A 26,382-nucleotide genomic window follows, 5' to 3' on the forward strand; every position below is an offset into this window, starting at 1 on the left:
CATGAAATTCCGATTAACCATTTTTCTGGCACCTCACCTCTTTCCAGTTTGAACTTGGAATCTCCTCCGTGCACAGACCGCTAATGAGGAAATCCTTGCTTATGAATTCAATGCAGAATGAGATACTTTTTTTTTCCTTTGCATAATGTCTGCTTTGAAGTCAGGCAGTCCAAGAAAGTGATTGATCTCACCCAAGTTCATAACTTTTTCAAAGTACTGCCGATATCATTAAATTTTAATTAACCCTTTGAGCTCCTTCTATGATGTAAAGATGAGGGAACATCAAAGGCTTGTGTATTAGAGCAGCAGTGAAATCTTTTGAGTTGGCTTAGCCTTATTGAAGAAATCTAAGCTGCAAAATATTCCAGTTCTGTAGTCAGCTCAATTCTAGTTACTGCCTCTGCTCTGTGTTGGAAGAGGCAAAGCAATTGTTACATCCTTAGCTAGGGCTATTTATATACTGTCATACTGAGCCCATCTTCCTGTAAATGTTCTTCCTCCTACTCAAAAAAGTAGTCCATCTTAAAGCAAATGAATAGAATATAATACCTTATTCTTTCTCTGTTCATTTATGCTTGCTTGAGCTATTATTATCCTGGTTAGTTGTCTTAGAAAAATGCACTGTAGGATTTAATAGGGATTAAACAAATAATCTTCCATTAAAAAAAAATTTTAGGCTTCATATTTCAAAATTCATCTTATGCAATTCTTTTTCTTGACGGGGCAATTTTAGTTAAAAGCAAGCTTCATATACTTCTAACTACATAGCCACTTTCTTACAGCAAGTGGATGGGGACCTGCAGAAGGCTTTAAGAAAGGCTGTGTTTTCAGGGCAAAGCTCAGTTTTGCCTCTATGCTGTGAAATTATTTGTATTACTGTGAAGTAGGTTTGAAAGTATTCTGAACCAACTGTACACCACAGTAAAGAAATCCACAAAGCACAGAGCAGCAATAAGTAGTTTTTGCTTCTTGGGACAAAAGGAAAGACCTGGATGGAGGAGCACTCTGCTCTGTTAGTATCAGAAAAGGCTGTTTGGGATGCAGAGAGCAAGGTGAGCAAGAGGGGAAAGAAGAGAAGGAAATACTCCCCAAATTCTTCAAATTAGGAAAAAGACGGTCAGAAAATGGATACCTTCTGCTGCATATGGCAGCCTTTGATCTAATTTCCCGCTGATTCTATTAAGGAAATTGGTGGTGAGAAGATAAGAAGGTCTGTTCTTCCATACTAGTCCTGCCATTAATAGTGATTGTGATAGAATGAACTTTTTGATACGCAAAGAAAATAAAATACGAGTCAAAGCAAGCCACTTGTGAATAAAAAAACCCACCATTACTTTTGATGATTCATGGAGAAATGGGTATGTTTGTCTGTGGGTTGGAGGATGTTTCGTCAGTCTAGGGAATTTCCGAAGAGGATCACTTGCCACTGTAATGAGGCAGGTTGCTTGACAACATTGTGTATATTACATTTACATTTCACCTTTAATGTGAAATGTAGGTTAAACATGAAATGCCACATTCACATTTAATATCATATATACCTGTGTTTAAAAAAAAAAGTTGATAAGCCCAGCATGGTGGTTCTTGTCTGTTCCTGGCACATCCAGCACATGTTGAATTCAGAGAGCAAATTCTACGTTGTGGAAGGGCTTTTCCTGCTTTCAGCTACGTCTGCCATTAAAGTGACTGAGTGCCTTCTGGATGGGTTACACGGGCCTTTCTGTTGCTCTCAGACAGCAAAAATGAAATTAAAGCAAATGTTGCAGTGTTACTCCACTCCCAGAGCAGGAGGCTTAATTTAGCTTGATTGAAATAGAACCGATTAAGCCAATATATTAGCAGCAGGTAAGAAAGTTTTCCAAAGCATTGTTTAGCTGGGACAAAACTTTAAACGTTCCTCTACCGCTTTCTAAGGTAACAAGAATGTAGGTAATGAAGGGATTACTGAAATTACTTTTTCCACCTGTCATCCTTAAATCTGTTTTAGGATTATAGAAAAGAACAGCATTGAATCTGTTTTGTGATGCATGAATAAAAGTGAAGTTGTGACAGCTGGTAAATACGGAGTGAAAACAGACATATGGAAATGGAGGATTTGTAAGGAACTGTCTCCTTCAAGAGTCAGTCTTCTGAGTCATCATAATGGCCTATATGCATGTGTGTGTCCCCACATGTATATGTGGGTGAAATAGCATTTGTCATTTTTACTGCTTAGCACAATTTTTAAATTTCACAGCAAAACTTATCTTTCCAAATGTTCTTCATTTGTAGTTAATTTCATTGCATAAGCATGTACCATGCTTATGTAATATAAAATAATGTTATGAAATTAAACAGGGATCACAGAGAAAAAATAGAATGCTTTTCAAAAGGGAAAATGAGTGTAGAGACAGAGGCAGTTGGAGAGTTTCTTTTCTAGGCTTTGATGAAAAACTTTCCTTGCTATAGAAAGAGGTGGGTGTTGGTGAGTGTATATGTATGAATGATTGGGGAAATTAGAGCATTTGTTTGAATCCGCATGACAACTTGCTAATGTTGATTTCTAATTTTTTTTCTTAATTGTAGCTTGTATCATACTTACTTCAATAGAGGGGAGAAAAATGAAATAGCTGAGACAGTACTTGGTTATATACATGTAATATACCAGTCATAGTTCTATGATAAATGATGCTAAGTTTATTTAATAATAGCTAACCGATATTGAATATAATATACAGTAAAGAAAAGCACGTGCTATAGAAGTAGAGAAACTTTGGTTTCCTGAATAGGCATGTAAACATACATTGGAATATGTGAATACATTTGCAGATTATTGTGACAAACCTGTTGATATATTTAAAAATCATACTATATGAGACCTTTAAGATACTACGAAAAAAAAGAGGAAGAATTCTTTTGGCTGTTGAAAATACGTGATCACTCAGGTGTCAGAAATTTGAGGGAAGTACTGCATTTTAACTGAAGATTTACTCCTAATAATAGTTCCATTCTGGCACCAAAAGTCCTTTTTGATTACTTTCAAAGACCGTCAATGGATTCAGTGTTGCAATGAACAATTCCAACATTGTACAGAAGCTCTGAGACTCACTGTATCTCAAAGTAGAGCTATGAAAATCAAAGGCCACTGGTCAGTGATGAATTGGCAAAATGCAAGATAAGTAAGGGATAAAAAAGTTGGTTTTGCCTAAGCCAGGCTGAAAACACTCTGCTTTTAGTAAGCCTGTGTGTGTCTGTGGTGTCTTCATAGGCCTTTGTTGCCTGTTACCTATTTCCTGACACAAAGAAAGAGCCAGCGGATAGATTTGAGAGCAGTACATAAAGTTACAGCATATTAAAGAGGACGTTCAGCTTTTCAGTACTATGGATGCTGTATACCTAGTTTCCTAAGTACTTTTCTTAGAAGAGGTACCCGAATGTCAGTAGCTGACACCAAAAGAGCCTAAGTAACACTTGTTGTCAGTAAAAGCATTATTAGAATGGAACACATTACAAATAAGAGACCTAGAATATCAGAAATGGCTTCTTTTTATTTTCTTTCATTGCTTTTATTTCATAAAATGAGTTTAGCACTCATTAAAGATGGTGGTTTGACAAGCTGGGATGCTTGTCCTTTTTTTTTTTGGTGGGGGGGGTGATAGGGTTTTTTTGATGTTTGTTTGTTTTTTAACCAGTAAGCACTTCAGTTGCTCAGTGCTAGCCTTCTGTGCAACAATGCTGATGTAAGCTAAAATAGTAGCATAATCTGTTTTTCCATCAGATACATACTCACATACAGTACCTTAATTATTTATTCTTGGTTTGTAATTGCATTTTATATTTTTCTGACTTTAAGAAACTTCCTGACCCTTAAGAAATTAATGCATGACTTTGTGAGATGTTTTTGGATTTAGAAGGTTACAGTCTTCTAGATAACATGAAAATATTATGAGGATGGGGTCTATGTGTAAATAAGAGCTATTTTAATTCATTCTTATGGAGTACTTCAACAGAAAAGACAATGCAGGTAGATTCTATTTAGAAAACAATTTTGCCCTTGAGAAAGTGTAGAGACTTCAAAAAGGACAGGAAGTAAGCAGACCTCATTACAGTAATATGAATTACACTTATATCAGATTGGCTGGAAAACAAATGGCTGTGTTTGCGTTTTACTGCTGTTGTGCATTTCAATGATCATTTGCTGCATTAATATTGCAACCGAACTGCTACAAAGCAATTTGTGTATAGTCCCAAATAATCAGGAATCCTAAATCTAGCTAATGGCAGTGTTAGTCACACAATTCCAAACTTCATGTATTAAGAAGCATTACTGGATATAGAGGAATATTTATGCTATTAAAATGATCAAATGATATGTCAGTCACTGGAGGACTAACCAGCAACGTTGTGCAGTTAAGTTTTGTTCCACGTTCACCCCTATTCTTCCTAAACAGATTTGTATTTGGTTTAAGGTAATTAAGCACATCAATAATAGCTTAAATACAAGTCCCAACTTTGCTACATATGACTGCAAGGACTATGAATATGTCATGTCCTCTAAATTCAGCAAGTTTGTCTAGTAAGTATTCATTTGGTAAGAAAAATGTGAAATTTTAAGTGCTATGACACTTTTTGTGGTGGTCTCCATCTGTTTGTACTTTGACCTCTGACCACCATCGCTCTCAAAGTGGTTTTCCCAGACTCCAAGGGAGAATTAGGTACCACATTGAAGTTTCTTTCCTATTAGTTTTTCAGAAATTTAAACAAAATATCAAAAGTGAAGCAGTTCTTTGTTCACACAAAGCTGCAGCTACACGAGGCTTTTTCCCTTGCATCCATTACTATGTTATACACAAACCAACGAAACACAACAATCTTTTTCAGCCTTGCATGTCCGTTACTCCCAGAAGGTCCTGCCTCAGGGCATCTTGGCATGTAGCCCTTATAATAGCCATATTCCTTGTTACCTGTTTGGTAAGGTGCTTCACACAGACAGGCTAATTTGGTTACGATCCTGTCTTTAAGGCTACATCGCCTACAGAAATCTTTCCTGCAGTTTTGTCTAAATAATGTTCTTCCTTCTTGTATTGTATCTGTTGTTTATTGTTCCTCTGTTTCACCAAGAGGTGGTTGCATTTTGATGGCAGGTTTAATGATCCTTTGATGTAGCAGAGCAGTAGTTAAAGAGTTTGCAAAGCGGTTAGTTTAAATCTCAGTCTGAAACATCATATTAATAGTATTTACAATTTATGTTTAACTGAAAGACATAACAGAAACCTAGGATAATTTTAAAGACAATTGTTATTTTAAATGAATTACTGATTATGTGTAACTGTCAGCCTAGTTTCCTGAAAATGTCAGAAAAGTCTGATAATTTTAAAACTCTAAGGTAAGTTTAAAGAAAGAAAAAAGAAATCTGAACTGACAGCATGACATTTTCATTTATTTTTTTTTCTGGAATTGAGAAATAGGAAAATCAAAATATGTGAAAATGAAGAATGATAAGACTTCAGTATAAATATTTTACAAGTTAGGTATACAGTTGCTAGGCGGGCAATCTTCTCATGTTTTATGCCTTGTAATATATTTTTGTTAGGTAGATAGGAAAAATTACAGAGGGCTAATTCATCTGCTATTAGAAGTCCATTGCTATCTGCAGAGTTGTATTATGAAATGTATCCGTTAGTTAAAGGGATAATACTAAAGATCAGTTATTCAGTATTAGAATAGCACGATTACTAGGCAGCTCTATCAACCCTGCGGGAGCAAAAATACTGCTGCTTCTTATTGCAAAAGTAATCTAGCGTGGATTAAATCGGCATAAAAAGCATTAGGAATATCACTGTACTTTCACCATAAATATGCTGTGTCGTAAAACACAGCTAACACTGAAGCACACAGCTAAATATTCTCCCTGGACTACTTACTTTCTTTTAAAACATTGTGTTAAAGCAATCTTTGTCTTGTTTGCAGCTGCTCACAAATGTGAGTAAATATGATGATTTGTGTATAATGTAATATAATATAAAAATTAGAAACATTTCCTGGATATTATTCTGTCCATTATCCATGTGGCACTCAGGAGTCTGATCTACAGGTGTTTGTGCGTCTCTTGCTCACAGTGACTTCAGTGTTAGTACAGGGTATGCATGAATTGCAGGATCCGTGTAAGACTAATAGCACTGACAACGGTCATAAAAACTTACAGCAGAGCTACTGAAGGCAAACTCTTACTGCCTGCTTATTGAGCACTGAATTGCTAATGAATAGTATGTGAGATTATTTTCTTTTTCTATGGACAAAATGAATCTTCAGAGTTCATTTGTGCTATATGTATGTGCAGAGTTATGAAGTGGTATGACTGCTTGGTTTATTCAAACATACATTTTGCATTTCTAATCTGTTTAAAATTTATTGACAAAAAGAGGGATATTGAGCTTGAGATGCCTATTGCTGCGGAGCACACAAAGTTTGGGTATTTAATTGACAAGGCACCTAGCCACCCACTGGAGAGGGTAGTTCGTATGGGAGGGGGAGAATAAATCAGCTTTACATGTCTTGCCCTGAGCTTATACCTAGGTAAGGGATAGAAATTAATTCCAGGTGCATTTTCACAGTATTTTACTGTTCTTCCGAAGCATTACTGAGGACAACACATTGTGATAGAAGTGTCAGTGTTGTTTTATATAATTTGTAAGATTTTTGCAAACAAAAGAATATTTTTTTTTTCTCTAGGGCTGAATGCAAGTTTAAAGAGTTTACCACTTAGAGGTGGTCAAAGGAAAAAAGGCAGTTAGCTAAAATGTAAGCATTTCTAAAAAGGCAGCTTCTCTTCTGGCATTTCTAGCTTCAAATGATGTGCCCACTGAGAGCAGCTTAGTTTGATGTAGCCAGTTTCATAAAAGCTGATTCGGGATTTAAACTTTAACTAAGTCTTCAAAAATTGAATATAAAATAAAAAATAAAGAACAATTCTGAGGGTTTACTACAAAGAATTTTTTTTTATGTGGTCCTATTTTATTTCTCATATGAAAAGCACCTACAATTTTTTTGAAAGTATTACTTAAAGAATAAAAAACCAGCTGACTATGTGATGTCAAAGGTTGGGATTCCAATAACTAGACATGTTCCTTAGACTGTCAAAAGCTCAGCCTCTGACCTTTTACTTTTTCAACTCATTAGAGATACATATTTATTTATTTTAGATTGCCTAGATTAGCTTTGTTTTTTGCACCTCGTCAAGCTGTGCTACATAGAACTCAATGGAAGGCAAACAAAACGTCTGGTAGTACACATCAGTACTCTTGTGTTTGGCCATTCCAATTTAAGGGGGCATTATACTGATCACACTGATACATATATATATATACAGACATGCATATATATTCATTTCTTCACTAGCGCAATTGTTTATGATGGAAAATTCCTTAAAATCGTTTCCAAAAAACATCTGTTCTAATTACACTTACCTAATATTTGGGATGGGTTTTTTAACAAACTGAGGTAACTGCTTAAATGATACTTTCACCATAGGTAAGCTCAACCTCAAATGACACTATCACCCCATAGCTCAACTGTACTTATCCTATTTAGTTTTAGGGACAAACACAGTCAGCTTACTCTGCTGGAAAACATTCTACTGGTCTATGTGGAAAAAGCAAAGTATATGCAAAGTGTTCTCCAGTTTTTCGTAATTACAGTAGCTGCTTATCCAAAGGGCAAACTGTCCACAAAAGATTCAGATCAAATACTCTCTCTTCCAATTGACATTTACCTTTATATTTTAGCAACTATGCTATTTCCATATGATACATTTTTATATGACATGCACACAAGAAAATACCACTTCTGCACTGGAATAAAAATATGTTTTTATGAGCCACCAACATTCTGCTGGCTTAGAAACACTTTAACAGAGAGGAGACCAAACCAAAATGGGTGAATTCTGATAATCTAAAGATCTGCACCGCTTGCATCCGTAACTTTTATCCAGTTTTTTCCCCACAAAATAAAATCGCTTGTGTGCATATCTGTCTGTCTGTGTATCGTTGTCTGTTTAAAAGCCAGCAAATAGGAAGCATAAAAAAAAAAAGTCATTCACAAAAATATTTTAATAGCCAACCTATTTAAAGATAGAAATAAACTAACAGGTAAACATAAACAGTTCTAACAAATATCTGGCAGGCTTCAAACGAATAGCATTTCCTCCAGCTGTGCTAGCCTATAATATATAAAAAAGAGTCTCAAGAAAGGCTTCAGTATTATTTATGTTTTTTTGTATATTTTAAGTCATCAGCTACTATATAAAACAACATTGGATGTATCTTGCTTTCAGAATCAGCTCTTTGGCTATCAGTATGCCGTATTTATAAGGTTTCTGATTTTTGGCTTATGTTTTGTCTAACAGGAACTGTAACATGAAAACCAACTCACTGAGGTGGTCGTTAGTGTCTGTTTGTTTTTGTATGCATATTTGTGTGAGAGTACAGAAACAAACCTAATACTTCAGCTACATTCAGGATGAATTCCTAAAACCAACAAGCATCTTGTTCCTCTCTGATATAGGAGATCCAAACGGTCTTGCATCTCCTTTATTCTTGACTAGGCTAGGAGAACATTTCTTCTACAATTAATAGACTTAATCAAAAAGGAACAGTTTTTGTGATGGGTATGATCAGGCTCTAAAAATTGAGATATCCAAAATTTTTGCAATTTATGGTGAATCTCTATCTAAGTAACTACAAGTCCTGTTGAAAACTTCAGACTAGAAATTGTTTAGTGACACAGGCAAGACAGCCTATGTTGAGGATAGATTTGCTCAGGAAGACATACAAGATGAGGTATTGTAATTGGTATCGGCCTGGAAGCTGGTGAATGCATGAAAAGAGTGGATGACTTGAGGATTAGAAGAGGTAGGGAAACAAAAAGGATCAAATAATGAGAGATTATAAAATAGAGCATAGGCATCGCCCTTTTGTGAGTAGCTTCCCTTATACTTCACTAAGAACTTTGTCTCTTTTAAAATATTTCAGGAGAACATAGTGAAAAGTTATTTCCTTTTGCATCCAAAATTATATTTGATATTAATTTCAACATTTGTTCCCAGGAGAGTACTAGATATTATTAGGTTGCTGATAGGGCAAACTAAACAGTATCATCTCACTAAGTCTTTGTGTCCAGTTGTTGTTCCTCTTAAGCTAGAAACTTTCTAGCAATGGATGATCTTTTTTGCTACAGTTTTTGAACAGCAGACAGGAATTTACTGGGGGGATTAAAGAAGAAGTCCTGTCCCATTCTGCCCATTAGCATTGCAGAATGTGGCACATGCTTGCAGTCACACAAAGTAATTTCTCAGCACCTGAATCACTATCACAGCAAGGTTCTGGTTTATGACTAGAAATCCTAGATGCTCTGGTAATACAAATAATAACTACATAAAAAGTGTGTCATTTTTTTATTAAATGTCATCCTAAATATATACTCCAATTAATTAAGGAATAAGGAAGTACATCTTTCATCTTCTTCCTTATACTGCTGGTAAAATGCAAACCACAGTTTAAAGAGTAGAACGGAATATGTCAGTCTTTCATATCAACCCCCTGCTCAAGTGATTCTAGAAATGACTGTTTGAATTAAGGAAATAGGTTTTACCTGTCACCCACCCCTAGACCTTCTTGCTGTTCCTATAGATTTTTTCTTTTTCTTTTTCTCCATACACTTGATTGAAAAACCAACTGTGTTTCTGCCTTTTTATATTCCGGGATTCTTTGACTCTTTACAAATGCCAGCAGTCACACAGCTGTGAAAGAATCTTTTGATATTCGCATTTATTGTAATATAGAATTCAAATTTATTTTCATTCTATCTTTCATGCTTCTCGAGCTTTAAATCCTGTAGAGAAAAAATATAGATGTGAACACAGAAGAAAAAAGAAATCACTAGTTTGAACTCGAGACTGTAGCCAACTCAAGCAGAGAGAATTATTTCATTTGGGCTGAGGTGTGCGTGCATCTGTGATGAGAGAGATGGATGAAAGGAGATTGAAAGTGGAGAGAGAGAAGATCTATGTATGCACATGTGTCAGAATGTGTATATATTTATGTACATATATTCTTAAGAATGCGCATATCTTCATAGCCTACATGAAATAGTAGTGTACATCATGTGGATAACACATCATATAAGAGATAATTGGCCAAGTTAATCATTTGACTTCAGTCTTCTATACCTGCAAGGCATGTGTATTTTATAAAAACGAGTAGCTGCAACTGTTTATATTTTGTGTTATATACGTTCAGATTCCTAATATTTGATTATTTTCCTGACCAGTAAGTTGATTTTTCCTGGGGTTTTGAAGATGTCTCTCTCAGGCTCACAACTCCTAACTGGTGACTACTTTGCGGAAAAGAGCTCTTTTTAACATCTTTTCTGTCTGTGCAGACATAAAGTCTAGTTTCCAGTTACCAGAGTGCGACGATGCATTGTAAGTAATAGAGTTTATACTGATTTACAGCAAGTTACTGTGAGGTAACAGGAAAAGTTTTCTACCACTGCTATTTTAAGTGCAGTATAAGCTGAATTCATCAATATGGAATCAAACTTACCACATTACATAAAAGAGCTACTGACTATACTATCCATCAGACAAGCTTGCCATGCTATTCAGACCTTTAAAGTCACTGAAACTTGTAATTTAAAGAGAAAAAAACATTCCGGTTTCATATCACTACATTTCAGGATTTTACGAGTGTAGAAGGTTTCCCAAATGAGTATTTCAGGTGACAGCAGACTTTGTTGTGCCCCTTCTAAACAGCGTCAGTATCCACTGTTCTGTACAGAATTTTCTAAAGAAGGCACCCTGCAGTCACAGGCTATGAGAAAATTATGACTGAGGTACAAACACCACATTTTTTTAATACTAATTTGTGAAGTCTGTTTTTGTTTAGAAATGGTTTCAAATTGTCCCAGGTGCATTGTCAACTTGAAGTGAACCATGGGACAATCTATCACCTTTCTTAAGGACTCAGTTTTGTATCGTTTCTTTTAAGCCACATAGAGTTGAGAGGGGAGATGTAACCTAGGACAGTTTCTGAGAACAAAACAAAAATGGCAAGAACATCTTCATACTGAAAAATACTTCATGAGCAATATAAAATGTTTCTGCAGTTATTTCTAGGGATACATAGCATAGTGTAAGGAAACAGAGGTGTGTGCTAGTAGTGCCTGAGAATGTTACAATCTAGAATGGACAGTTCTTTTCTGCTGCCAAGACAGTCTTGTTGATTGTACTATCTGTCTGTTGTACTGTTCTTACCTGCCTAGAGGGGTAGGTATAACACACACACAGAGTGTATCACACAAAGTGATAGCGATGGTCTTTTATAGCAAGGGCTAAGTGTTACTCCACCTTTGACAGCAAAATATACATTAAAATATAGAAATTATACTACGGTCTCGGCTCTGAAAGCATTTTCCAGGCAAGTGACTCAATGTGCAGTGTAACACTACAATTCTTTAAAAGCACTTTAAGGAGGGATATTAAATTAATGGTTCAAGAAAATAGAGTGTATTTGTCTGGGGTGGGAAAAAGTCTAATTTCCTAAGGGAAATCCTTCAGTGATTCCAGCATCAATAACATGGTTTGTCACTTACTGCAAATAAAAATAATTAAATTGTATTTAGAGTATGCTGAGTTTATCTGATCCTTTCAGTCTTTATGGGAACCAAAAGAAGTCATGTTTTCTGTGATACTATTACTAGAGAAGGGAAAAAAATGGAAGTAGGTAATATCTGACACTAAAAATCCTATTTTTTATTGCTATATGTTGTCTTAAAATCCCTAGTAGGTCACATAAAAAAGCAATATTACATTACTTTATGGAATGTTCTCTAATTAGCTAATACTCCAAAGGACATGTTACATTTAGATTGGATATGAGGAAGAAATTTTTTATGATGAGGGTAGTGAAACGCTGGAACAGGTTGTGCAGAGAAGTTGTGGATGCCCCACCATTGGATGCGTTCAAAGTCAGGTTGGACGGGGCTCTGAGCAACCTGATCCAGCTGAAGATGTCCCTGCCCATGGCGGGGGGGTTGGACTAGACGACCTTTAGAGGTCCCTTCCAACCCAAACTATTCTATGATTCTAAGCTATTGATGCGTTGTCAGTACTAATGGGAATTTGTGTGGTAACTGCCTCTAGAGTTGGTCAAAGTACTGGATTTTTTTTTTACTGTTTTTAATAGAAATAATAAAAATATGTGATTCTCCATGAGTATGTCACTCAGTGGCAGATTTTATTCATCTTGCGATGAGGTAATCTCCAGTTTTTAATCTCCTTTAACTTTCAATTCATAAATCCCAAACTCCAGCAAAATGTCTTATAATTAACAAAAAATACAAACTTATACACTATTACACTTCCTCACTTTTCTTTTACTTCAATTAAAAAAAAAGTTATCTCATACTTTTTTACACTATTTACACTTCTTTACACTATTTTTGCCTTTTGCACAGTGAAAGAAGTTTGGTCTCTGGGCAAGTTGGTGGAAACTATCTTGTGTCCACCTTTCTAAAAACTAACACCCCTTGAAACAGACTGGTTGCATCCATGTGGATGTAACACTTAGCATGGGTCTGCTTAATATGCCTGCAGCCTTGAGAAAAAAATATTTATTTTTGTTTGGTTTTTCTACGCAAAGCGCCTGGAATAATGAGAGGGCTGTATCACAGCCCACTGATGTAGTGTTTTTAACAACATGTTAAAGGGTTTGTGTTGGAAACCCTGAGCATTGAAAGCACAGACCTCCTATGATCCTACCGTGGCCAAATGTGGTGCAGTCACATCCAAGCTGCATGTCTGCAGCAGAACCTAGCACAAACTAGATTAGTCAGCCTGTTCTGGGAAAGAAGCCCAGGAGCAAACTAATACACATTCTTGCAGGCAGTCAGGGGATCAAGACCTCGAAGTGCCACTGGGAGTACAGCAAATTGACAGGATAGACGCCAAGATGCATTAGTACCGGTAATACTTCTGAATCGGAATCATCTATGAATTTCATGAACACATTCATTTTTACTCTTCTGCTTAGGTCCCCCGAGATCAATCTTTCAGGACCTCCACCTTTGAGGCTCCTTCTGTCCATCCTCAATATCCAATGTAGCTATTTGCCTTTTTAACAACTTAGCAACTTTACAGTTCTTGTATTAATCTCCCTATCTCCACTAGTACTATGTGGCAGTACGTCAATGCTCCTCTTGCATCTAGATGCATTATCTAGTTTCTGGTTGGTGTGTCTAAAACTCAAATCTCAAGTTACACTGATCTAGGCATTTGAAATCAGGTAGAAAAATTTCTCCAGGTCAGACTGATAAAAAACACAGAGACTGAAAGGGGAAATGGAAGGAATGTTGTCTTCCTATCTAGGTGGGGATTACATTTTCTGCGATTGTCTGGGATTTTGCCCAATCCTATAATACAGGGATGCTCTTGATTATTTTTTTCTGCTGTGCCATATAATAGTTTCAGCTGCTAGTTTTTAACTTGATCTGAACTTTGTTACAAGGTATGGAAAAAGATGTGTAGCTGCAAAGCATTACTGAACGCAAGGTATATGTTCTGTGGAACATCTTGAACTAAGTATTTACTGCTTGTCTCTACTGTGATTGAAGGGGACTGATTTCAATAACTTAGGTGGCTCCCTCTGGTTCTGTCTTTATATGTTCTTAATTACTCTGCATTTAAGTCATACCAAGATTATCGTAACCTCTGCTGTGTTTTCAGAGTACTCAGTTCCTTGTTCTCTTTCACTCTACAAAAAAAAAAAAAAAAAAATCCTTTCATTTATATTGTTTAATTTCCTTTACAAAATTCAGTTCATTAGGATTTTGTTCATTTCACTTTTCTGCAATGCTTTCTGACCTGTTCTTTTTCATTATTTCTTCTTCAGTGCTTTGTAGATTCACTGCTTATTCTTAACATTCTGTTTAAAAAGCATACTGTGGACCTTCTGTGTTTCCAGTTCTTTGGAATGCAAACCCCAGATAGCATTAGAGCTTTGGCCTTACAGGAATTCAGCATTTGTTCACATTCAAAATCGAGTAAGATTAATTTTTCATACTCAAGTCCTTTTGCTCCTTATCTAGCCAACTTCAATTAGTAATATCTGTAGTTTGACTCTCTCAAATTGGAAAGTTCAGATATTGATTTGTGTCTGTTTTGAAATTCAACATGAACTGAGTTATCTTGTATTTAGAACTTCATTTGTTGTTTGTAATACTAAAAAATTAAATATATTGAAAGACTAAGAAAAACAGGTTTTTGTAGAACAAGATTTTTTGAACAAATAATATTAACCTTTTTTCAGAATTTGAATTTTAAGAATTTTTTCCATGATGGGTCACAAGGGGAAAGTACTATTTATTGTTTCAAAGTTCAAATGTAGGTCAGACCCAAATCTGCACTGACTGTAATTGCCCGCTGAGTACATGTCCCCAACATCTGCCTTGTGTGAAAGGAGCATAAATTTCTTAGCAGTAGAATGTTATAGGAAGCAAGACCGTTTCTACTTTTTTGATGTCTGAAATGTCAAGAACTGCTTACGTTATTCTTTTAGAACTTGAATTCCAGGAACAATACTGATTTCTGAGGGGAGATTCATTTGAAGTGGCATAATTGGGAATCTTTCTAGGTATTTCAGTGGACTTTGGACTAGGCCATTTACCTACTGCTGGGAAATGCATATACTGAGTGGTTTTCAAGACAGCAGGAACCCCTCAGTAGAAAACATGGAGGTTATGAGAAGTAAAAGGTATAAAATGTATGAAATCTTATTTGTCAAATTTGCTGATTATATATGCTATATGCATTTGTTACCTAATGTCTTGCTGAAGACAAAATGAATGCTAAGTCATTGTGACATAAGATGGCCCAGCAGGCAGCGTAGATGCACTTTAAAACCTTAAAAACTCCAAAGATTCAAGAATAGCAATACAAGAAGAATTTGTTACCCTTTAGTCACCAATACATCCTAGATGTATAATACATGGTTAAGCACAACATGGCTAAGAAATATCTTTCTTGTCTAAAATATTTGTCTGATCCAGCATTTCCAGCTGTCTGCTATCTTATCTTTTGACCCCTCAGTCATACTGCTGATAGGATTTCTATAAACCAGCACAGCAGTGGACTTCGTAGCTCAACAGATTAGTTCACAGGCTTTCATCTCTGGAACCTAGTTCAAATTCAGTACTGACCAAACATACCATAATCCTTCTTTGGGCATTCTCATTGAAAAAGGGAGTATAGACTATACTACCTTCTGTAACTCAGTTGGAAGCTGGCTTCCATACAAGTGTCATTGCCTAACTCAGATATACAACCTTTACTTTTAATTAAAAGATATCAGGCAAGCTTTGCAATGCTTTTTTTTCCTGTGCCTCTACAAATACCAATTACAGTCTATCGGAAGTTAACAGATTTGCAAAAAATTTTACAGTTTCAAAACTTTTTCATTTTGAAATCTAATGAAATAAAAATATTAGAAATATTAGTCAGAACAAACATTTCAAAAAGAATGATTTTGCCTGATTTCAATTTTGTATTTCTTTTTCTATTTTAAACTTTATGATTTCTATTTAAAAATGAATATAATTAAATTTTTTAAAAAATGTTTACATTCTGAAATTGTCAAATCGGTCTATTTTAAGAGTTCGCAAGACTATTTCTCTCTTTCATTCCTACAAGAAACTAGCTTTCTAAAGCTTCAGTCTAAAATGCATTTATGTACGTGTCTAACGTGATGCATCAGTTGTTCCACTTACTTCAAAGACTCTGTATATGCAGGCACTTAATGGATTGCAGCCTGCATAATTTTTTAATCTCCTCATACAATGACCTGGTCATCCAAGAAGAGGAATGAAAGGACACTGATTAAAATTGATAATTGACAGGAAAGAAAGATAAGATGAAGGTAAATTGTGGTGGCAGAATATGGTTATACAATGGTTAGCAAGATGAGAGCCAATCATCACTCTAATTGCATTGCTTCTCTATTAATTTCCAGTGTCCACACAACATACCTCATTTTCTTTCAGATTTTACTTTCCCCAAGTACCAAACACATGTTTTTAAGACCTCGTTAGCATACTTTGGGATAGCTACTCATATCAGAATTAATACTAAAAATAATTCAAATATTTATCTGCTTGTCCATTCTCAGCAGGTGCACTTTTCAGTTAATTATTTATATTCTGACTTGCTTTTATTTGTTGTTTGGTTTTAGGAAAAAAAAAAATCCATACCAATCTCTCTTTCAATCATTTCCTACTGTTGAGCGGCAAGTATCATATCTGTTCTGTTCATGTTGCATGATTTGCTGCAGCTCTGATCAGTCTGAGAATAGCATTCAGCAGAAATAAGAAGGACAACAAAATCTCAAGGTTTGTTCTCTGGAAACCCACAGGACAACCACACATAGCTGTTACAATGTGAGGCGTTTTCTCCATCTTTTATAATTTCTCAGGGAGAGACTGTATTAAAAAATTTTATAGATGATGTCATACGAGTATACTAGTTGTTCTTCTCCATGCGAAGTGTGGATTAACCACTTGGGTTTGTCTCAACAAATACCTGCAGCATCATGCTGGGCTAGGGAGCGTTAGCAATAGGCTGAGCTGTGATGGTCCTGTGCGCTCCCTGACACTTAAAACAAGATGGCGATATATCACCACCACTAGATACAAAATGGGGTTAGGAAACTAGCTCTTCTTCCTCACTGTTTTATGAGCTGCATGTACCTCTAGGTGAGAAGTCACATCACATGTACCAGCCAGGAAATCGGCCTGCACATACACTCAGACTTGCCACTGCAGCTTTCTGCAGGTATGCAGCGTGGAAGGGCACTAGGGGCACCACCAGGGGCTGGGAGATAAGAACAGGGAATAGGGCAGTTGTTGGGTATTTAGACACAAAGGTTTACGAATCCAGGTGTTGTGACTTCCATGGCTCATAGAGTAATTTGTTAACAACTAATATAGATTTAACCAGTATTAGATAATAAATCACAAGGAACTAGACTAATTATATGGTGTTATAAATTTAAGCTATTTTATAACCACCCAAGCTAAATTTCTCTGTTGCATGAAAAAATAACTGTGTAAAAAGTTAATGTATATTGTTGTTAATGATATTCCATCTATCGTATAACTAAGCTAGATCTCTCTTGGTGATATTTGGGGAGCTGTATGGAAGATGTATTTTTCTCTTGTATATTTTGTATAATCAGAAGATAGTGTTGAATACATCTATATTGTCAAGTTTCTTTATTTTTTATTTCTCATCTGAACTTGTTCATTTATACTGCCTAAATGATAAGCACATCTTTGCTCTGATCTGTAATGAACCAAATAGTGGCCTTAGCTGGGAAAGCTAATACAGAATAGATTGCCAAAATCCATGCCCCAAAGGCAATACATAATCCACAGTAGCCATCAGAAACAGGACTCACTTCCTGGTATGCTTAAAAAGTAACTGTAAATGTAGCCTTTCCTATTTCAATCTTATTTTATCCAACGCTTTTTTCCAACTTCTTATCTGTAGATGTTTTTGTCGATCTTACAATATTTATTAAATACTGTTACTAAGTAGATCATATTTATCCAATAAATCATATAGTACTTCACAATTAATTCAGTTTCAATTAAAATAGCAATGTAGTTGTTTCTGAAGACAGCGCCTTGATAAATTGACATTGTAACTGAGATCCAGCTCTACTATTTTGTTCTTACAGTTCTTTTTGTTATTACAATATCAAGTAGCTCAAAAAAGGATGCAGACTCTTACTATCTCCCCTTAAAAATTGTGCATACCTAATAGAAGTTCTTATTCGTATGTATATGAATATATATGAATGTGTATACATATAAATTCACATACACTCGTATTCATTCCCTCCAAAAGGCTGACTCTTTGCTTCTCTCTCTGACTGATATGTTCATTACTTTTTTGGAGATCTAATTATTCTGAGGCAGACACACCCTTTTTTACTTTAATCTGAAATCATTATGTCAAGGAAAAGGTTTCTATTGATGATGTAGATGTGCTTTGCTGGATTGTACCACCCATATGTTTTGCTGTAATTTGCTCCTTATTATTGCATGTCTTAAATTTCTCTATCAATTATATCTTTAATGAAACAGTTTCACAGTTTTATTTTGGCTTCTCATGGATTGTAAACAGGTCAAGCTGATGGGGTTTTGGGGGGAAGTGAAGTGTTCTGAAGTACAATCAAAGATAATTCAACATCTACATTTTTTTAATATATTATGGTAAAAATATTTCCTGTCTGAAGATCTTGTTAGTAAAGAAACACTTAAACAGGCCTTTTCTGTTAATACTGTTAATCCTGTGAATTTATGAAAGCTTTATGGAATATAAAATGATTGTGTAGGTATACAGATCTGTGTTCTCTTGACCTAAGTATATGTGCTCTAGAATTATTGTTGAGAAAGGCCCAAACATACCTATTGAAAGCATTTTGACTTCATATTTGCGGTATTTGTGACTGTAGAATTACTGTTACTACTGAAGGGTCCATCATTAACTGGAAGACTTATACAGTAGCTCATTGGTCTGGCAAGAGGCTAGGTACCGTGCTAAGAGAGCCCCCCCTAAAGTACTGCATCTCAGGAAGTCAAGTCACAGGTAAAGTTGTGGTCTTTTAACCAATTACAGTATAACCAGGAAGGGCATAGAGAAGATTAGAGAAATGTGACTATATTATTTCATTGCTGGACTGACTTATAAAAGTTCAGAAAACAGAAATGCATTTCTTATTGTTTTGATAAATTCTAAAATCTCCTGCCAGGGTTTTGATACCATTGTCATATAGCCCAGGATAAAGAGAAAGCTCCTTGCCTCAATTAATGTGACATGTTGCAAGGGTAAATAGTTTGGCAGCCCTGAACTGTGCATAACCTTTGCGGAAATATGAGTTAATCTAATCTACTTTTTTAGCATAACACCAGTATATGGTTAGGATGGGTCAGCTATGAGCTACTAGTGACAGATGGCAATGATGCAGTCTTTGTGGAGAAGAAGGAATTTTTCCTGAGGCAGGTGACCATAACTGGGGGGGGGGTGGACTTTCCTACTGTCATGAAGTATGAGGTGAACAGAGCTGTTTCTCGGTTTCTTCATGATTTTTAGGAGAAAAGAGTTTCCTGTTTTTTTTAATGTCACAGACTTATTTTCCTGTGCTCTCCTGAATAGGAGAGTGGGAATATAAATATCCTATAGCAAGCTGTAGCTAATGTAGAATTCACAACTTTTTGGGATTTCTTTCCCACACCTTCATGACAATAATGGTAGTACCTGGTGCACTTTTTTAACACAGGATAAAATAAGAATAAAGCATTACTAATTTTACCTCGTTCTATATACAATGGCTAATTTTTATACAATGGTTTATCTTCAGAAAAGCCGTTTCAGTTCTAGCTTCAAATGTTAATACTAGTCGAGTGATCTGGCTCTGCAAAGTTGTTCAGTAGGCCAATTCTACATCTGTTGGTATAGATAAAAATCTGCATGGAGGTAGGAACTTTACATATATGGATACCTTTGCCGAACAGAGGTTGCAAGTCTTGCAAAGGTTATTCTTGCCAAATGTTCTTGTATTTGTTGTGACAGTGTCTTTGTTGAATTCACTGAATGCAACTCCTCCTCCACCATCCATTTGATTTGCAAATGGATTCTCTTCTACTGTATTCACACCCCTTCTGTATTTGCTTTCCAACAGTATTCCAGCAAATTACTTTACTGGCAGGAACATTTAGTGAATCAGCCAATTTTAAGTAAGCATTGCAAGAATATTCACAAAAAGCAAAATTCTCATTCATAACTACAAGTATTCACATACAGAGTTTTAAGCTAAACCTAATATTGAAAAGGTAATCAGTGAGTCACTGAGCACAAACATTTCTTATAATTTATGTTTTTGGTCAAAACAACTAAACTTTGAATGTCAAATTATTTTTATGAACAGCCTGTGTATATGCTATAGATCAAGACTTACTGGCAGAAATGACATTAATAAAAATGGTATCTGTTTGAAGATAACTTCTGATGAGCAAAAAATTATTGAATAAATTATTTCAATTTATCTGCTTGAACTTAATGTGTCAGAAAACAGTAGAACCGGACAGAATAGTTGTAGTGATCCTTACATTTCTTTCAGTGCGTAAAAGAAAATAATACCTAATATTCAATGACCAGTGAGTTTTGGATACTATAATACAGTTTTTGTGGCTTATCCCATTCACTGTATTTTCATTTTCTCCAAATGTGAAGACTTGGATATAAAAATATCATGTATTTCTTTAAATGCTTTCCAAGGTCACTGACGTGGCTCAAAATTAACCGCTGGAGTTATTTCTACTTTCATGAATACTGTGCCTTTATTGTCTGGAAATGCAGTGAAGACACAATACTGTACTCTGAACCCAAGGGTTACTTTAGAAGGAACCGACAGCAATGAGTATGTGCATGCAGCTTTGTTTGTTTAATCTGTGGAGGTCAAAATTCTTTTGTGTCATTCATTTTAGATTTTTTTTTTTTTAGGAAAATATATCTGGCCATATGGATCTAGTTTTTATTTTGAACATTTTCTGGTTCCTGTCCAACCTTTCTCTTTATCTCCTGCATACCAGCTTCCAGGTATCTGTCTCCTGACAGTAGAGATGTGTAGAGGATTAGTGTCTTGATTGGCAGGTTGGCTAACATTACAGTTCCGTTCATATGGAGCTTTCCTTCACATTCTAAAAAACTACCAAAGACAGGCCAGAAAAAGATCCTGTTTCCCTTGTTGCAAAATGGCACATGCAACCTTAAATTCAAAATGTAATCTGAACTGGGATATCTTTATATATTTCACATACCAATACAGATAGAATTATGGATGAAATAATCATTTTTTGTCTTCTTGTTCAGCAACTTAGAGGAAAGGCAAGCTGTGTAACTCACAGAGGGAATGGCAGAAAGCTCAGGATCATTGATTATATCTTACACTGCTAAATGAATAGATCAGAGTTCTTCTTCAATAAATAGAAACAGGAACATTGTTTTTTACAATGCAATCTATTCTATAACACTCTGTCCATGTGTGGCTGCAGATAAATGAAACATAGAGGGACAAGCCATTTATAGCTACGTTTACACATATCTCCTTACATAATACCATTTAAACAGGATCAAATCATACAGAAGATATGCTGTGTAAAATAAAAGTTCAATATTATGAGCAGCCATCATGACCAAAAATTCTGGGATGATTTGCTTTTCATAAACTAACTTTCTTTGCTCCCAATAGGGAGACCTTGCTAAAACTCAGACGACTGTCAGTCCTAATGCATTCATGATCTTTTCCATATGTGGGATGCCAGCCAGGAACAGACCTCTCTCAGGTGAAGTAACAAATAACTAAGCAGTGTTACTTTAATATTTCCCCAACAATGCAGACAAGAAGGGAGTATTCATGTAATATATGAAACTAGTTCCAAGAAATATCTTGAAGGCAAAACTCGGTTTCATTACAAACTGATGGGAATGGGATGTACAATAGCCTGTCACTGGTATGACTGAAAAGGAGCTTCATGGGTTTCTATCTGACTTGCAGCTGAATTATGCGTGCCTTGTTCTTGTGCAAAATGAACGCACTTAACTTACAGATAAAAACAAGGGTTGTAACTAAGGTCTGCAGGCTGATACTGATAGTGAGAGCTGGAAGACTCTCAGTACTCTGAGAAGATGAGAGCACTCCACAGAATCAATGGCTTGTGTTCTGTTATCTGGATCAGAAACAAAAAGCACTGCTTGGTACAAAAAGCCTTTACCCTCAGCCCACAAGTCTAAATTTATCCTTTTATAATGCTATTGCATTTCCTACTGTACAACTTCAACACAGCTGTCCCTAACTTCCATCATGTTCCACTATATCATATTTTCTATTTTAGGCCTTAAAATTAGAAAATGCCATCTCCCCTGAGCATTCTATTGAAGTGAATAAAATATTTTCATCACACTTCTCCATGAAGGGATTTTTTTTACAAACTATTTGTTTGAAGTATTTTCATTTTTCCCCTCTGTAAAAGTATTCTATAAGCCCTGTATTAAAATACAGAAAGGAACCAAATTTAGCAAATTTCTTATCTACGAGCATCTGAGTGACCCGGGTCATTCATTTGTTGTCTCTTTAGTTTGCCCTCTACCTTATTAATTTCTACCAATTTCACTGTAATCTTGTCGGTTTCCATAGTATCTGTTAGTTTTATGTACTTATTTTTAGGTCCACAGTCTATGGCTCTTCTGCTGGTACCTTCCTTCTCAGACAGAGTTCTCAAGTTGAATGAAGTGGGAAAGTCAACAGAGCTTCTGTTCTGACTTTAATGTAAACAGTCCATTGCTATTCACTTCTAAGTTTCCTTGTGGGAAGAAAGAGTTCTGCTGTTTGGATGATGCTATTTTGATGTCTTTGACTTGAATCTCACTGCTGGCTAATTTGTAAGAGTTCAAGGAAGGTTGCATATTATTTATACACTTTATATTGTCAGAAGCCTGCTTAAATTTGTAAGACTGATAACTGAAATAAACTGAGATCCAAAGTGGAAAGTGGTTCCTTTAACAGAGAATCCCATAGGAGTTGCTTTTAGGAAAATTCCATTAACCTTATCTTTGCAGTGTCTTTTCCAAATTGCTTTTTTGCAGGTGGCAATTGCAGTCAAGCTCTTTGTGAATGTGAGGTTCTAACATAGATTTGGTCATGAAAGCCCTATGCCTCTGTCTTTGCTTGCACCTCGTATCATTGACTCCTCATTGTTGTTTCTATCAGCTGCTGCTACTCATTCAGAATTCACTTTAAAGGTCTCCTTTAGAACAAAGGTAGTAATTGAAGAAACAAAGGTGCCTCGTTGTGCAATAAGATTTTGCTATTCTCAAACTGTTTGGATGTGAGCCGCTACCCTAATGAGTGGTTATGTGATTTCTCAAATGTGTTACAGGAGCAAAAATTACACCAAAAAATTCTTTTTGACTGTTTGGATTGCAAAATGACTAGAAAAGAACGTAACACTAAAAAGAAGCTCAGTTGCAACTTCAGATGGAATGACTATACACACATATGCACATACAACCCCCCTCCTCCAGATACAGTCTTATTAAGTTGTTAATATTTGATTAATTTTAATGACCCTTATGTACGCTAGGTGCCTTCTGTACCCTGCAAATTTTAAAATGACTGCAACTTTATCTAGGTCCCTTAAGGAATGATCCATTGTTCCTCTCAATAACTTAATCAGATCTATCTTTCAGGACTAGAGAGTGAAGCATTGCTGGTAGGAAACTGAAAACTAGCGAAATATTGCAATAGTACAAAGTATTCCCTTGATAATTTTGCTAATTAAATTGTTATGAAAAAATTGCAAAGTGATTGAAATCCTAAGGGAAGACTTTGTTTTTTTCTGAGATATTCCTACCAATAGCCAACCCTTAGAGCACCCCTAAAACGTAATGCTGCATGAGGCACAAATTAAGATTTGTTGTTTTGAAGTTGCATCAAATAATTGATCAGAAACTATAACTGGGATTACAGAACAAGATCAGAAATGAATTTTAGCAAATAATTGCAAAAATAATTGAAGTTACAAATCCTGAAAACTGGGAAACATTTCCTTTTAATGCCCACAGGGATGGGACTTGTGGCTTTGAATAGGATTAACACTAGGAGATGGGGTGAATGAAGAGAACAGAGGGAGTTTTAGATTGGATTAAAATTATGACATAACCTATTTTAAGAAAGAAAACAACTTTCCAATCCTGTGTAAAGGTAAAATTTAAGATAAAGGAAAACTGTTATTTCCATTTCAAAGACTGCAATTTCTTAGAAATACTTTGATCATTTACGAATGGCCAGCTAGTAAAACCTCAGTGTCGTAGTTCTAGCAGATCTTTTACGTTCTTATTTAAGCACCTTGTGCCTGCTTGCTGATGTACTTACTGAGTCTATTGTTCATTCATCCATTAAGACTACATATAAGCAGACTAAATTCCTAGTTATGGGGAAGCACAGATAGAGATTTTTAGTAGTCATTTTTATTTGTTTCGCACCAAGCTTGTCTCAGCTTCCAGTCACTTTTTGTGTGAAGTTTGCAGCATTTTTCAAAAATCTTGGGTTTTTTTTTTTTTTCAAAAACATGATTCCTTGGATTCTGTTACCAGTGATCTAATCCTGCTTCTGTTGAAAACAACAGAACTATCACCATTTATATGAATTGAGTACTAATTTAGGCTCACTGCTATAGATCTGTGAAACAGAGAGACATCATGTCAGTCTGCTCAGTATTGGCAAATTTTGTTTGGATTTAATTTGAACAGTCTGAGGGAAACTCATCCTGTATGTTAATCAAATGCTTTCAGAATCACACGTATAAAAAAAACCCCAAAACCAAAAGACATAAAGCAAAAACACAGGTTGTATAAAGCCTGTTGCATTTTTATGTATCAGTTTATCTTATCTCACAAACAATATTCCACAGCAATGGCAGACATTGGGTGGAATTCTGCCCTTATTAAGTTCAGCAGCAAAATTATACATGGATCTTAGAGGTGTGGAACACCCCCCACCCGAACCCTAGCGCAGCCTGTTTAATGACATGGTATCTTTGCCAAATAGAGTGGTGCACCATTTATTCTCACAATTGTTTCCCAAAATTATTTCCATTCCCTTTTACTCATCTGTCACTGATTTTGAATGTTTCAGAAGTGTTTATCTGACTTGAAGTGGAACTTATTAAAACCACTCTAACTACTCTTATTATTTTCTGTTACAGAAATTTAACTGAAATTGAAGTAATGAAATTCAAACTAAATATTTTTACCTTGCTGAAGCATTGTTACTTACACTTACTAATTCAGAGTAAGGAAAAATTGGAATATTCTTGCAAAATATTCTGATAACGATAAAACTACATTTTCAGAAAGGAAGCTGTTCCTTCAAAACATAAAACAGTTCTGATCTCACAAATGCTTATTTAACTACATCTAATTCCGTGTAATTTGAAACTAGAATGAAATCCAGAGGGTGCACTACGTACCAGAATTTCTGCATGACTAATCCTGTGCAGTTAACAAGGTTGGGCAGCTCTGTGTATAATTCATGGCTACTCAGAGGGCATCCTGGGTCTTCAAGTACAGCTTCATCTCGCAGAATTCAGATTTAAGGTTTGGTGTGAGAAACACAGCACGTAGTTCACTTCTGGGCTACTGTGGTGTCTTGAATAGAGCAGGTTTCCTGTTGCTGATGGAAGAGGTAAACAACTTCAACTAAACATCTTGATTAGAGTAGCCCTTTGCCTCCAGAGGTGACCTAAGTTGTAAACAAGAAGTTGTCAGAGAACGTTACGATTAATAACGCTTATCTACAAAAGAAAAATCTTGTGGCAGAGAAAACCTGAAACAAATAGGATGTGTCGGGATACATATTAAATGGGATAATGTCTCATTCCTGTAATTGAAGCGCTTATGGAGAATCTAATTAACCTTTCAAATGCTGATTCCTGAGTATTTTTGGCATCAAGCTCCATTTCTTGAGGAAAACATCAGATGCCAGCATCAAAATGTTTTGTTCTCTATTTCATCTATCTCTTTGGGAAAACTTTAAGCTCAGCTTTGCCTCACATCTATTTTGTTATTCTCAGTGTCCATTTGTAAAATACAATTCAATTAAGTGTTATTAATTAAATAATATGCTATGCTTGCACTTGTAGCCTGCTCAGCAAATTTCATCGCCAGACTTTCCCTTTCCCGAAGAGTCCTGAGGGAGTCTAACCATTTACAAGAGGGTTTTTTAATTTTGGGTTTTTTTTCCTTTCTCTGTGAGTTAGCCTGTTGTTTCCTGTTCCTTAGAGAACCAATAAACTATTTAAGACATTCCTCCCGAGCTCAGCTGTCCTTGACGAGCATGGTTCTGTGGACCAGTTAGTTAATACACGCTTGCCACCACCTTCTCAGAAATACTGTAGTTTTTTTTACCTTCGTGAGGTAAGAGCAAGCTCGCTAGGGCTCATGAGACCCACCTGGGGCACGGCAACGCTGGGCCACCACCGCTCCCGCCCGCCGCCGCCCGCATTAACGAGCCCCCTCAGGCGCCCGCGGCTCTGAGGTGAGGCGTGACCGCAGCCTCTCGTGACAGCTGCACCGAGGATCCCCGGGGTCCGTGACCCCACGCACCCGCAAGTTTCTTACGTGTTTTCAGTCAAACGTGAACGGAGAAGCACCAAACCTCGCACGCCGGCGCGGAGGTGGGCGGCGGGGCGGGGCGCCGGTGCTGCTTCGGCTTCTCTCAGGGTGGGGGGGGG

Source organism: Pygoscelis adeliae, unplaced genomic scaffold (assembly GCF_000699105.1).
Source record: "Pygoscelis adeliae isolate BGI_AS28 unplaced genomic scaffold, ASM69910v1 Scaffold42, whole genome shotgun sequence".
NCBI classification, from domain to species: domain Eukaryota; kingdom Metazoa; phylum Chordata; class Aves; order Sphenisciformes; family Spheniscidae; genus Pygoscelis; species Pygoscelis adeliae.